General features: G+C 43.9%; 1 protein-coding gene across 4 annotated transcripts in view; it reads left to right on the forward strand.

Moving 5' to 3' along the window:
- The first annotated feature begins 813 nt into the window (after positions 1–813).
- Positions 814–11,550, forward strand: part of WDR33 (WD repeat domain 33) — a 111,246-nt gene continuing 100,509 nt past the window's right edge. For 2 of the 4 annotated variants that reach the window (XM_005879465.2, XM_014550399.1), the window contains exon 1: positions 814–1,019. The gene's annotated coding sequence lies outside the window, so the exon portion shown is untranslated. The remainder of the gene's footprint in view (positions 1,020–11,550) is intronic. The other 2 variants (XM_005879467.2, XM_014550400.1) reach the window with 1 other exon arrangement.

The following is an 11,550-nucleotide window of genomic DNA, read 5'->3' on the forward strand; positions in this document are numbered from 1 at the left end:
TTTGTTAATCCTCACCCGAGAGTATTTTCCCATTGATCTTTTAGAGAAAGTGGAAGAGAGAGGAAAAGAGAGAAACATCAGAGTGAGAGAACCACATCCATTGGCTGCCTCCAGCATGCCCTGGCCGGGAGAAAGCCTGCAACCAAGGTGCGTGTCCTGGACCAGAATCAAACCTGGGACCCTTCAGTCTGCGGGCCGATGCTCTAGCCACTGGGCCACACCGGCGAGGGCCTCGCTGGTTATTTTCCATGGCTGCAGGTCATTGCAGAACCACACCACGAGGCATGCACCGTTCCACTGCTGATGGAAATGCGGGTGGTGCTGTTTGGTGGAGGGGAAAGCTGCTGCGAACATTCCTGTGCGCCTTAGGTGCAGGTGCCTGCGGCTGCCCTGCAAGCCAGCTTCTCCCGAGTGCTGGGACCGAGGGCGCCGTGCCACCGGCAGAGGGGAACCGCGCGCCTGCCGGCTGGGTGCTTGCACTTAGGTGCTCAGCCAGGAGCCCCATTTCCCGGCGAACAAAGGCTTTGCAAGGTCAAGCGCCTTGTCCACAGTTCGACTCTCCAGTATGCTTGGCCACATGACCTAACACAGGACGAAATGCTTATCCAAATGTTGGGAAACGGAGTATTTTTGCGAGCATCGAAGCCGGCTCACAACTTGAGGAGAGTGAGACAGTCAGACGCCCGGCCCGCTCCTCCCACGGCTGAGCCAACCCGGGCTCCGAACAAAGGAAGCGCCGGGTTGGCTGCGGGTGGCCAGACCCCGCCCCTCGCCTACGCACATGCGCAGGTCGAACCCTGCGGACCCCTGTGGCCCCGGCGCGCGTGACGTAGAGCCGTACACCGGTGCGTGGTGACGCAGGGGCGTGCGCTCGGTGGCTAATCCGGGGAGATGGCGGCTGCTGCTATGGAGGAGAGGGATTGAGAGGGGCGGAGGGAGGAGGCGAGAGGAGAGACGTTCCCAACGGTGAACACGAGCGCTGCGCTCGCCCTTCACTAGGAGCTGTGCTCCGCGCCGAGGTGAGTGCGGGCCCGGACACTCGCCGGGGCGGGCGGCGCTTTCCGCCATTTTCAAGCGCGGCCGTTGCGTGGGGGCCGGGAGGGCCTGGGGCCCGAGTCGAGCGAGCCGGGAAGATCGGCGTCGGGAGGGCTCTCGGCGGCAGGTTGGAGCCTGAGAGGACACGCTGGAGGCTCGCGGTGGCCAGGTAGGAGGGCGGGTCGGACTAATAAGGCTGGCGGGACCGGGGGCGACCGGACGCCGCGGAGGGAAGGCCCGGGGGAGACGCGAAGTCGGCGGGAGGGAAGCGCGTTGCCCTGAGATGTGGGGCGGGAGTGGGTTGGGCCAGAGTGAACGGCGTGTGGCTTCGAGCGGTTGGTTTAAGGGTCACGGGAAGCGCTGCCTCCGTATATCGTGGCTGGCAGTATTTGTAACAAGAAGCCTGCTCCTGCGGAATAGTTAATCCCCGTTTTGTTTGCTTTAAGTAATGCTTCCTTCAAGAGCCCCGATTTTAAGTTGCCTTCTGGTAGCTAATATTCAGGCTCTTAGAAAGTATTCTTAAAAAAAAAAAAGAAAAAGAGAAAAATGCTGTTACTTAGTTGTAACCCTTGTGGTGAGTGGCCCATCCGGAGAAAGAAGGCGGGTCGATAGGGAATTCCGTATTGGATGCGTGTAAATCAGATTAGAAAGATACGGATTATTTGTACAAAGCCTGTTAAGAGTATTTTGAAGTAATTGCTGCACAGAGGAGGTTGAGTTGACTGCTCAGGACCGTAGGAGAAAGCAGAGCGCGAACAGAAGCCTGTGCTGCCAGGAAAGCCCGGGCGCGCCGAGCTGCGGTCGGTGCAGAGTGCACGGTGTATTTTTGCCTGTTAACGTGCAGGGTAGCTCTGTTTAAGGCAAATAAAACTTGTAGTTGAAAGGAAACACGTTATTGTTCCCTTGGTAGCATTTCCCCTCTAGTGATAATTACACTTAACATCCATCTTTTATTACCATACTTTCGCTTTTTAAAATTGATATCCTTTCCAAGAAGATAAAAATACTGTGTGGATTTGAGTTTGTGCTGAGGCTTAAAGTTCCATATTTAGCCAATTTTCTTGAAAAAATCTTTCGGTACTCTTGGGAAGGATTGGTAGGAAGTTGGCCTTACATCACAGTGCTTTAGGAAAAAAAATAAATCCTTATTTATGAAGTTGATGGCTTAACTTGCATTCTTTGAAAAATATTTAAAGGACAGATTTTGCAATCACAGTTTTAACTTGACTTAAGGCTTTAATTACACTTAAATATTTTTATTGATTTCAGAGAGGAAGTGAGAGGGAGAGAGAGATAGAAACATGAATGATGAGAGAGAATCATTGACCAGCTGCCTCCTGCACGCCCCCTACCGGGGCTTGAGCCTGCAACCTGTGCCCTGACCAGAATCCAACCATGACCTCCTGGTTCATAGATCGATGCTCAACCACTGAGCGGTGCTGGCTGGGCCTTTAATTATACTTTTAATAACCACTTTATGTGCTTTTTTGAACTCTTTGCTAAGTATTAAGTCCATATACTTTGGAAAAAACATATTATCTGATTATTGCTGAAATTTGAACTGTTTCATATTTCAGAATAAGAAAGTAAGGTTACAGTAAACCTCATAACAATAACATACATTTGCAAAGATATTAGTGAAAGTTATTCACTTATGCAGGTATTTACATAATTCCTGTGAGGTTGCTTAGGAAAAAATTAAGACTTTTACCAGTGTTTTCAGATAAAGTAGTAGTAATTAGTTGGAGTCTGCAGATTAGAAAACTCCATTATCAAAGTGCTTATTAGATATCAAAAAAATTACCAGTTGTTTAAGTATTCCAGATTTGTTGTTTAAGATTCTAAATTGGCCCAGTAGGCATGGCTCAGTGGTTGAGCATCGACCTATGAATCAGGAGGTCACAGTTCAATTCCTGGTGGGGCTCCCGGGTTGTGAGCTCAATCCCTAGTGTGGGGTATCGGAAGGCAGTCAATCAATGATTTTCTCTTATCATTGATGTTTTTATCTTTCTCTCCCTCTCCCTTCCTCTCTGAAATCAGTTAAAAAAATGTATTTTAATCCTCCCCCAAGTATATTATTCCATTGATTTTAGAGAGAGAGAGGGAAAGACAGAAACACCCATGTGAGAGAAACACATTGATTGGTTGCCTCATACAGGCACCCTGACCAGGGTCTGGGCGGGGGAGGAGCCTGCATCTGAGCTATGTGCCCAAATCGAACCCAGGACCCTTTGGTCCACATGCCAACGCTCTTTCCACGGAGCCAAACCTGCTAGGGCAAAAATATATTTAAAAAAAAATTCTAAATTGACTTAGTTTTCTGCCAAACATTTCTCCTGGATTTCTTCTTCTTCTTCTTCTTCTTCTTTTTTTTTTAAATATATTTTTATTGATTTTAGAGAGGAAGGGAGAGAGAGATAGAAACATCAATGATGAGAGACAATCATTGATTGGCTGCCTCCTGCAGGCCGTCTACTGGGGACCGAGCCCACAACCCAGGCATGTGCCCTTGACTGGAATTGAACCCGGGACCCTTCAGTCCGCAGGCTGACACTCTGTCCACTGAGCCAAACCGGCTAGGGCCATTACTCCTGGATTTTATTTGAGTTGAAACCTTTGCTTATAAGAGATGTTAATTTTTGTCCCCAAATGGTGAAAGTTTCTCTGTTGCTGTAATGTGTTGTGTGACAAGTTAGTCAACAGATCATAGTTCTTACTATTTAAAAGTATTTTGTCTTTTGTCTTTGGCAGAGCTACAGGTTCAAAACTTTGTTAGTTGAACACACTTTCTCTTTGGTGACATTTCTCTCCCCATTGCAAAAAATTTACACTAGTCCTAGACACAGAAACTTTTAAATACCGGTGTATTGGAAAATCTTACATTACTCTCATCTTTTCTGGCCCTTGAACGTTTTAGTGTTTTCTGGTAGAGCGACTAACTTCATAATGTTTGTATTGTATCTTATATTCATAATTTGAGTGCCTATAAATTCCCAGGGCTGGGTAGTATTGGAAAGGGCATGGGTTTCAACAGGAGACACACCTAGGTTTGAATGCCAGGCTCACCACTAACTAGCTTTCTTCTACTTAGGTCAGTTAATTAAACTTCTGAACTTCAGTTTCCTTTTATATGAAAACTAGTGGCCTGGTGCACGAAATTTGTGCACATTAAAAGGGAATTAATTAGAGGAAATATTTTAATATTGCTATTTGCCCTTTATAATAAAGTATCAGAGATGAAAGAAAATTAGTAAAATGTATATGAAAATCTTCCGCCCGTCAGAGTCTAGGGCGTGCCACAGGACCCAGCGTCAAGTCCCCGCCCACCCACATGCACCTTGAAATCATGTGAGACCCAGACCCGGCCAGGCCCACCCCCATTGGGTGAGATCCAGACCTGGCCGGCCCCACCTCCGTCAAGCCCCACGGGGTGGGGGACGCAGCCTCAGGGCCCCCATCAAGCCCTGCCGGGTGGGGGGCAGAGCCTCAGGTCCCCTGGTCCAGTGCTGGGCAGGGGGCACAGCCTCAGTTCCCCCAGTGCACCCTCAGGTCCCCCGGCCTGGTGCTGGGGCAGGGGGTGCAGCCTGAGGTCCCCCAGTTTGGTGCTGAGGCAGAGGGCATGGCCTGAGGTCCCCCGTCAAGCCCTGCCAGGTGGGGGGCTCAGGCCCTCCGCCCAGGCCCAGCGCCATGGAGCCTCAGGTCCCTGCTGATTACTTGTTACGGTTTGTTACGGGAACCCTGCCTCCGCTGTGGGCACAGCCATCTTGTGTTGCAGGAACCGTGCCTCCAGTGTGGGCGCAGCCATCTTGTGATGGTGTGGTGGAGTGAGGATCAATTTGCATATTACAGCTTTATTATATAGGATGTTAATTATAGTATCTCAAAAGTGAAAGGAAGTGTCTAATATATAGTGAGCATTCAGTGAATTTTAATATTTTTCTGTTAGTGATTTGAATTGGTGACATTTTCAGGTTTTTTAATCCTATATAATAAAAGCCTAATATGCAAATTGTTTGGGAGTTCGACTGCTCCCTATGACGTATCCTGACCACCAGGGGGGGGCGCGGAACATGGTGGGTGTCAGCGATGCGGCGCTGGCAGGCGACAGTGGAGGCACTGCCGGTCCCGATGGGCCCCGATGAGAGCGGGACTGCGGCGGGATGGTGGAGCAGGTGAGCAGGCATTGCCAGGCCAAGGTGGGTGTGAGCGGGGGTCCGACTGCCCACTGATCGCCCTTCAGGCACTTAGGGAGCCAGGCAGGGTGCCCGGTCCTGATTGATTGCCCCTCAGGTAGGATGGTGAAGCGGGTGAGGGTGCGGTGCCAGGCCATGGTGGGGTGCCAGGTGGAGCTGGGGCTGTGAGCCTGGGGGCGCGAGTTGGGGCCTGATCCCCGCAGGCCACCCCGAGGAACCATACCCGTGCTTGAATTTGTGCACCGAGCCTCTAGTTGTGATGTAATTGACATAACGTTATATTAGTTTTAGGTGCATAACATAATGGTGTTTTGTTTTTGGTTTTTTGCTTTTTCATATACACTTTTAAAAAAATTTAATTGATTTTTTTACAGAGAGGAAGGGAGAGGGATAGAGAGTTGAAAACATCAATGAGAGAGAAACATCGATCAGCTGCCTCCTGCACACCTCCTACTTGGGGATGTGCCCACAACCAAGGTACATGCCCTTGACCGGAATCGAACCTGGGACCATTCAGTCTGCAGGCTGATGCTCTATCCATTGAGCCAAACTGGTTAGGGCCATATACACTTTTAAAAATATATATATATATATATATTTTATTGATTTTTTACAGAGAGGAAGGGAGAGGGATAGAGAGTTAAAAACATTGATGAGAGAGAAACATCTATCAGCTGCCTCCTGCGCACTCCCTACTGGGGATGTGTCCGCTGCCAAGGTATATGCCCTTGACCGGAATCGAACCTGGGACCCTTGAGTCCGCAGGCTGATGCTCTATCCACTGAGCCAAACTGGTTAGGGCCCATATACACTTTAAAATAATTTTTTATTTTTCAGTTGCAGTTGATGTAGAATTTTATATTAGTTTCAGTTGTACAACCCAATGATGAGACATTAATGTAACTTACGAAGTGATCACTCTGATAAATCTATTACCCATCTGACACCATACTAATAATTTAACAATACTAGAGGCCCGGTGCATGAAAATTCATGCACTGGAGGGAGGGTTTCTCAGCCTGGCCTGCCCCCTCTCACAGTCTGGGAGCTCTCAGGGGCGGGAGGCAACCCCCCATCACACCTCTGCTGCTGCCACTGCCAGGAGCGCAAGTCTCAGCCAGCCCTGGTTACCTTCACCTCTGGCCGGGGCTTGGGGGGCTAGGGGGCTGAGGGGACTGGGGGATTCCAGAGGCAGGCACGCGGAGTGGCCGGGCCCGCCTGGGTGTGGGCCAAGCCTTGCCGCATGCCTGCCGGCCGGCCCAGCAGGGTTAAAGAGACTGGGCGCCGTCATCTTGTGGCTGTGGGTGCTGCCATATTTGAGGGCGGGGCAGTCAATTAGCACATTTCCTCCTTATTGACTGGGCACTACCATCTTTGCGACGGCGTGAGGGTCAATTAGCATATTCCTGCTTTATTAGATAGGATTATTGCCTATATTCTTATGTTGTACTTTACATCCCCATGACTTTTCAGTAACTATCAATATGTACTTCTTAATCCCTTCACTCTTTTCACCCATCGCTCTAACCCCCTCCCATCTGGCAACCATCAAAATGTTCCCTCTATCTATGAGTCTGTTTCTGGCTTGCTTGTTCATTCATCACAGTATCCTCTAGGTCAGGGGTGGGCAAACTTTTTGACTCGAGGACCACAATGTGTTCTTAAACTGGGCCGGAGGGCTGGAACAAAAGCATGGATGGAGTGTTTGTGTGACCTAATATAAATTCAAAGTTAAACATTATTACATAAAAGGGTACGGTCTTTTTTTTTTTTTAGTTTTATCATTTCAAACGGGCTGGATCCGGCCCGCGGGCCGTAGTTTGCCCACAGCTGCTCTAGGTCCATCCATGTTGTTGCAGATGGCAAGATTTTATTGTTTTTTATGGCTGAGTCATGTTCCATTGTAGATAGGAACCGCTTCTTTATCCATTCATCTGTTGATGGGCATTTAGATTGCTTCCGTATCTTGGCTGTTGAAAATAATGCTGTAGGGAATGTAGGAATGCATATATTTTTTTAATTTAGTATTTTGTTTTTTTTAGATAAATACCCGGAAGTGGAATTGCTGGATCCTTCTTTGTCTCTTGTTAAAGTCTTTACTTTTTTTTAAAAATAAATATATTTTATTGAGGTTTTTTTTTTTACAGAGAGGAAGGCAGAAGGATAGAGAGTTAGAAACATCGATGAGAGAGAAACATCAATCAGCTGCCTCCCGCTCACCCCCTACTGGGGATGTACCCACAACCAAGGTACATGCCCTTGACCGGAATCGAACCTGGGACTCTTTTGTCCGCAGGCTGATTCTCTATCCACTGAGCCAAACCGGTTAGGGCTAAAGCCTTTACTTAAAGTCTTATTTTGTTGGGTATAAATCCTGCTACCCAAAGCGTTTTGTACATACTTTTATAAACCTTTGTCCTGTTGGGTTATAAATATTTGTATGTCTTAACATTTTAATTTTTAAAAATTAATTTCATAGAGAGGAAGGGAGAAGAGGAGAGAGATATAAACATAATGATGAGAGAATCATTGATTGACTGCCTCCTGCACACCCCCTACTAGGGATTGAGCCCAAAACCTAGGCCTGTGCTCTGACTAGAAATCTGTTGGAGTAAGTTCTTCCTTGATCCTGCTCATAGCACCAGTTATGGGAGTACTTACTCCATCCTGCCAGAGAAAACAGTTCTTGGTAACACAGTAGCAAGGAGCTACTTAGGGAGCCAGGCAGGGTGTTATACAAAGGAGCCAAGCACAGGAGCTATACAAAGCAGCTGGGCACCTAGGAGCCATAGGAGCCAGCCTTACATAAAAGCAGCCTCGCCTCAGCTGGTTAGTAACACATCTTTATACCAACATAGACAAAAGAGTGACATCAGTCTTTGGGATATAGAAGGACACACTTGTGCATTGCATACAGTACAATTGCTGTGTCTTTGCCCAGATTGGCCTTGAATATCCTCATTAGGGTTCCCTTACTCAAATTGGCCTTGAACATCTGGCATACTCTCTCTGGACAGGGTCCCTACAGAATCGGTGACTTTTCTGGTTCATGGGTTGATGCTCAACCACTGAACTACAGCTGGGCTGTCTTAAGATTTTAAGCAAGGCTGTATTAAGATTTTATGATACAGAAGCTTGAGAGAATGAAATTGAATCAGTGATTAAACCTTCCAAAACAGAAAGCACCAGACCCAGATGGATTCATTGGTGAATTCTACGAAACATTTCAGAAAGAGATTATACCACTTCTCTAGTCTCTAGTCTCTTCCAGAAAATAGAAGTAGAAGAAATACTTTCTAATTAATTCTTGAAGCAACATTACCCTAATACCTAAACCAGACAAAGACATTATAGAAGGAAAACTATAGATCAATGTCTCTGGAACACAAATCTTCAATAGAATATTAGCAAATCTAATGCAACAGTGAAAAAAAAAGAATTATACACATTATGACCAAGTGGGATTTGTTTCAGGTGTGGAAGGCTGGTTCAGCATTCAATAATGAATTGTGTAATCCATCATATCAATAGGCTGAAGAAGAAAAATCATGATTATATCAATGAATACAAAAGAACATTTGACAGAATTCAATACCCATTCATGTTAAAAATGCTCAGCAAACTAGACATAGAAGGGAACCTCCTCAAGTTGATTTAGAAAATCTATAAACCCAACACAGCTAATAAACTTAATAGTGAGAAACTAGATGCTAAGATCAGGGACAAGTTAGAGATGACCACTCCTTTTCAGCATTGTCCTGGAAGTCCTAGCTAATGCAATAAGACAAGAAAAGGGCATAAAAGGTATACAATACACATTGGGAAGGAAGAACTAAAATTGTCTCTGTTCACAGAAGTCTATGTAGAAAATCTAAAGAATCAAAAAACCTCTAATAAATGATTATAGCAAGGCTTCAGGATGCAAGATAAATATACAAAAGTCAGTTGCTTTTTTATATAGCCACAATGAACAGTTGGAATTTGGAATTAAAAATAGTGCCATCTAGGCTTGGCCATTGTGGATCAGTGGTTGAGTATTGACCCTATGAACCAGGAGGTCATCGTTTCATTCCTCCTGGTCAGGGCACATGCTCGATCCCCAGTGTGGGTCATTTGGGAGGCAATGATTCTCATCATTGATGTTTCTAACTCTCTCCCTCTCCCTTCCTATTTCTGAAATCAACAAAAATATATTAAAAAACAAAAGCAAAAAAACAGTGCCATCTACATTCGCAACAAAAAAAGTACTTTAATCCCCTCAAAATGTACAAGATCTACAAGAGGAAAAGTATAAAACTCTGATGAAAAATCGAAGATCTAAGTAAATGGGAAAATATTTATTGAACATGGATAGAAAGATTCAGTATTGTCAATATATTGAGTTCTTCTCAATTTGATCTGTAGATTTAACGTGATCCCAGGTTATTATGTGGGTATTGATAAACAAAATTCCTAATACATCTTGTCTCTACATATATACATAAATAATATACACACATGCATATTTTTAGCTATTTGAGAGTAGTTGCAGATATCATGATACATAATGCTTCAGCATACAATATTAGTATGCTGCATCACATCAAAGAAAATTAGCTATAATTCCTTAATATTATGTAATAATTGGTCCATATTCAAAGATTCATGTTTTATTCTGGTTGTCTCTTTGGTCTTAACTTGAGCTGTCTTCCTGATTTTTTATTTCTCATACATAAGGTTTTTTTTTTTTTTTTTTAAGACTTGCTCACATACTTATCTCAATTGCAAATCAAGCCTGTATTCTCTGCAAACCCAATTTAGGGCTAATTGAAACCATTACTTCCTTTATCCAAGAGTCCTTGGGAAAACATATTTGCCAACGTCATATCTGATAAGGGCCTAATCTCCAAAATTTATAGGGAACTCATGCAACTTAACAAAAAGAAGATAAACAATCCAATCAAAAAATGGTCAAAGGATCTAAATAGACACGATATAATTTAGTGCATTAATCATAAAAAATATTATAAATTGATAGTGCTTTTTTATTTTTTAAAATTTTAGTTCCAGCCTTTGTGATTTAGCAATTTAAAAGTTTGGTTCGGTTTACCCCAATATTTGATTTCAATAACTCATTCTACAGCATGCCTACTCCTACTCCAAAACTTTGTCAGTAATAATATTTCAGAGGTTAAATAAAAATATATAATTAATTCTACAGGGTGGGTACTCAGAAGTAGAACAGACACCCCCTCAATCCGGATGGACACAGGTTGAGAGAGCTAACTCCAAATTGTCTACCAGCTAAACGTCAACCCGGGTTTCAAGGCAAAGACAATGGCACTACATTTTACTGTAGTTTGCTCTTAAGCAATTATTTTAAATTAAGTCAAAGAAGTGCCTTTGAGGCCAGGCAGCACCTTTGAGGTAAAGATACTGTTTTCATAAAAACATGTGCAAGTAACTGTTTTTGAAGAGACTTAATCTGTGGAGGAAGCATTTGGAAAAATGGATATTTGGGAAAAATTTTCCATTGATACTTGATTTTTTTGGGGGGGGAGTCGGGGTGACAAAACTGTTTGTCATATAGAAAAGCTTTAAAACCAGATTTTATTACTGAATTGGAGGAAGTAATTAAGAAATGTATATCATGGTCTGGTAAACATTGTCAGAATTTCTATTTTGGGCCTACTTATGTTTTTGAGATATAAAGCCACGGCAGTATCTTTTGATAAACTTTTCTGCTAAATCAGCATATCAACTTCTGTTTCTTGCAAAACGGGATTCTGTCTAGAAACTTAATTACATGGCTAGTTATTAAAGTGTATATTCACCCTTTGTAATACTTATAATATTTTTTTAAAAAGAATAAAAAAAAAATAAACCTCAAAAAAAAAAAAAGAGTCTTGAGGCATGTCTCCTGATAGATAGCTAAGAGGGCTGTTACGTTAATTGTCTCTGTGATAGTTGTTCTGGAGAATGGACTGCATCTCTTTGTGCATCTTAAGGACTGTCTTCCCACCTCAAAATGCTTATTTTGTATTTAAGTTAGACTATCCTAAACATACCCTTTCAATATGGTGAAACTTCTATCTCATTCCCTGTGATAACAGAAACAAAAATTATTGTCTGAGTTAATACTGTTTCTTTCTGTATGGTTACTATTTATTCCTTTAAAATTAATATGTATCTTGGAGGAGATACTTTGAAACTATGTAAATATACTATTCTCAGACTTTAAAAAAAATCTTTATTGTTGAAAGTATTACATATATCCCCTTTTTTCTCCCATTAACCCCTTATAGCCTGCCCCCACCCCCACCCCCACCCCAACCCCAACCTT

Source organism: Myotis brandtii, unplaced genomic scaffold (assembly GCF_000412655.1).
Source record: "Myotis brandtii unplaced genomic scaffold, ASM41265v1 scaffold600, whole genome shotgun sequence".
NCBI classification, from domain to species: Eukaryota; Metazoa; Chordata; class Mammalia; order Chiroptera; family Vespertilionidae; genus Myotis; species Myotis brandtii.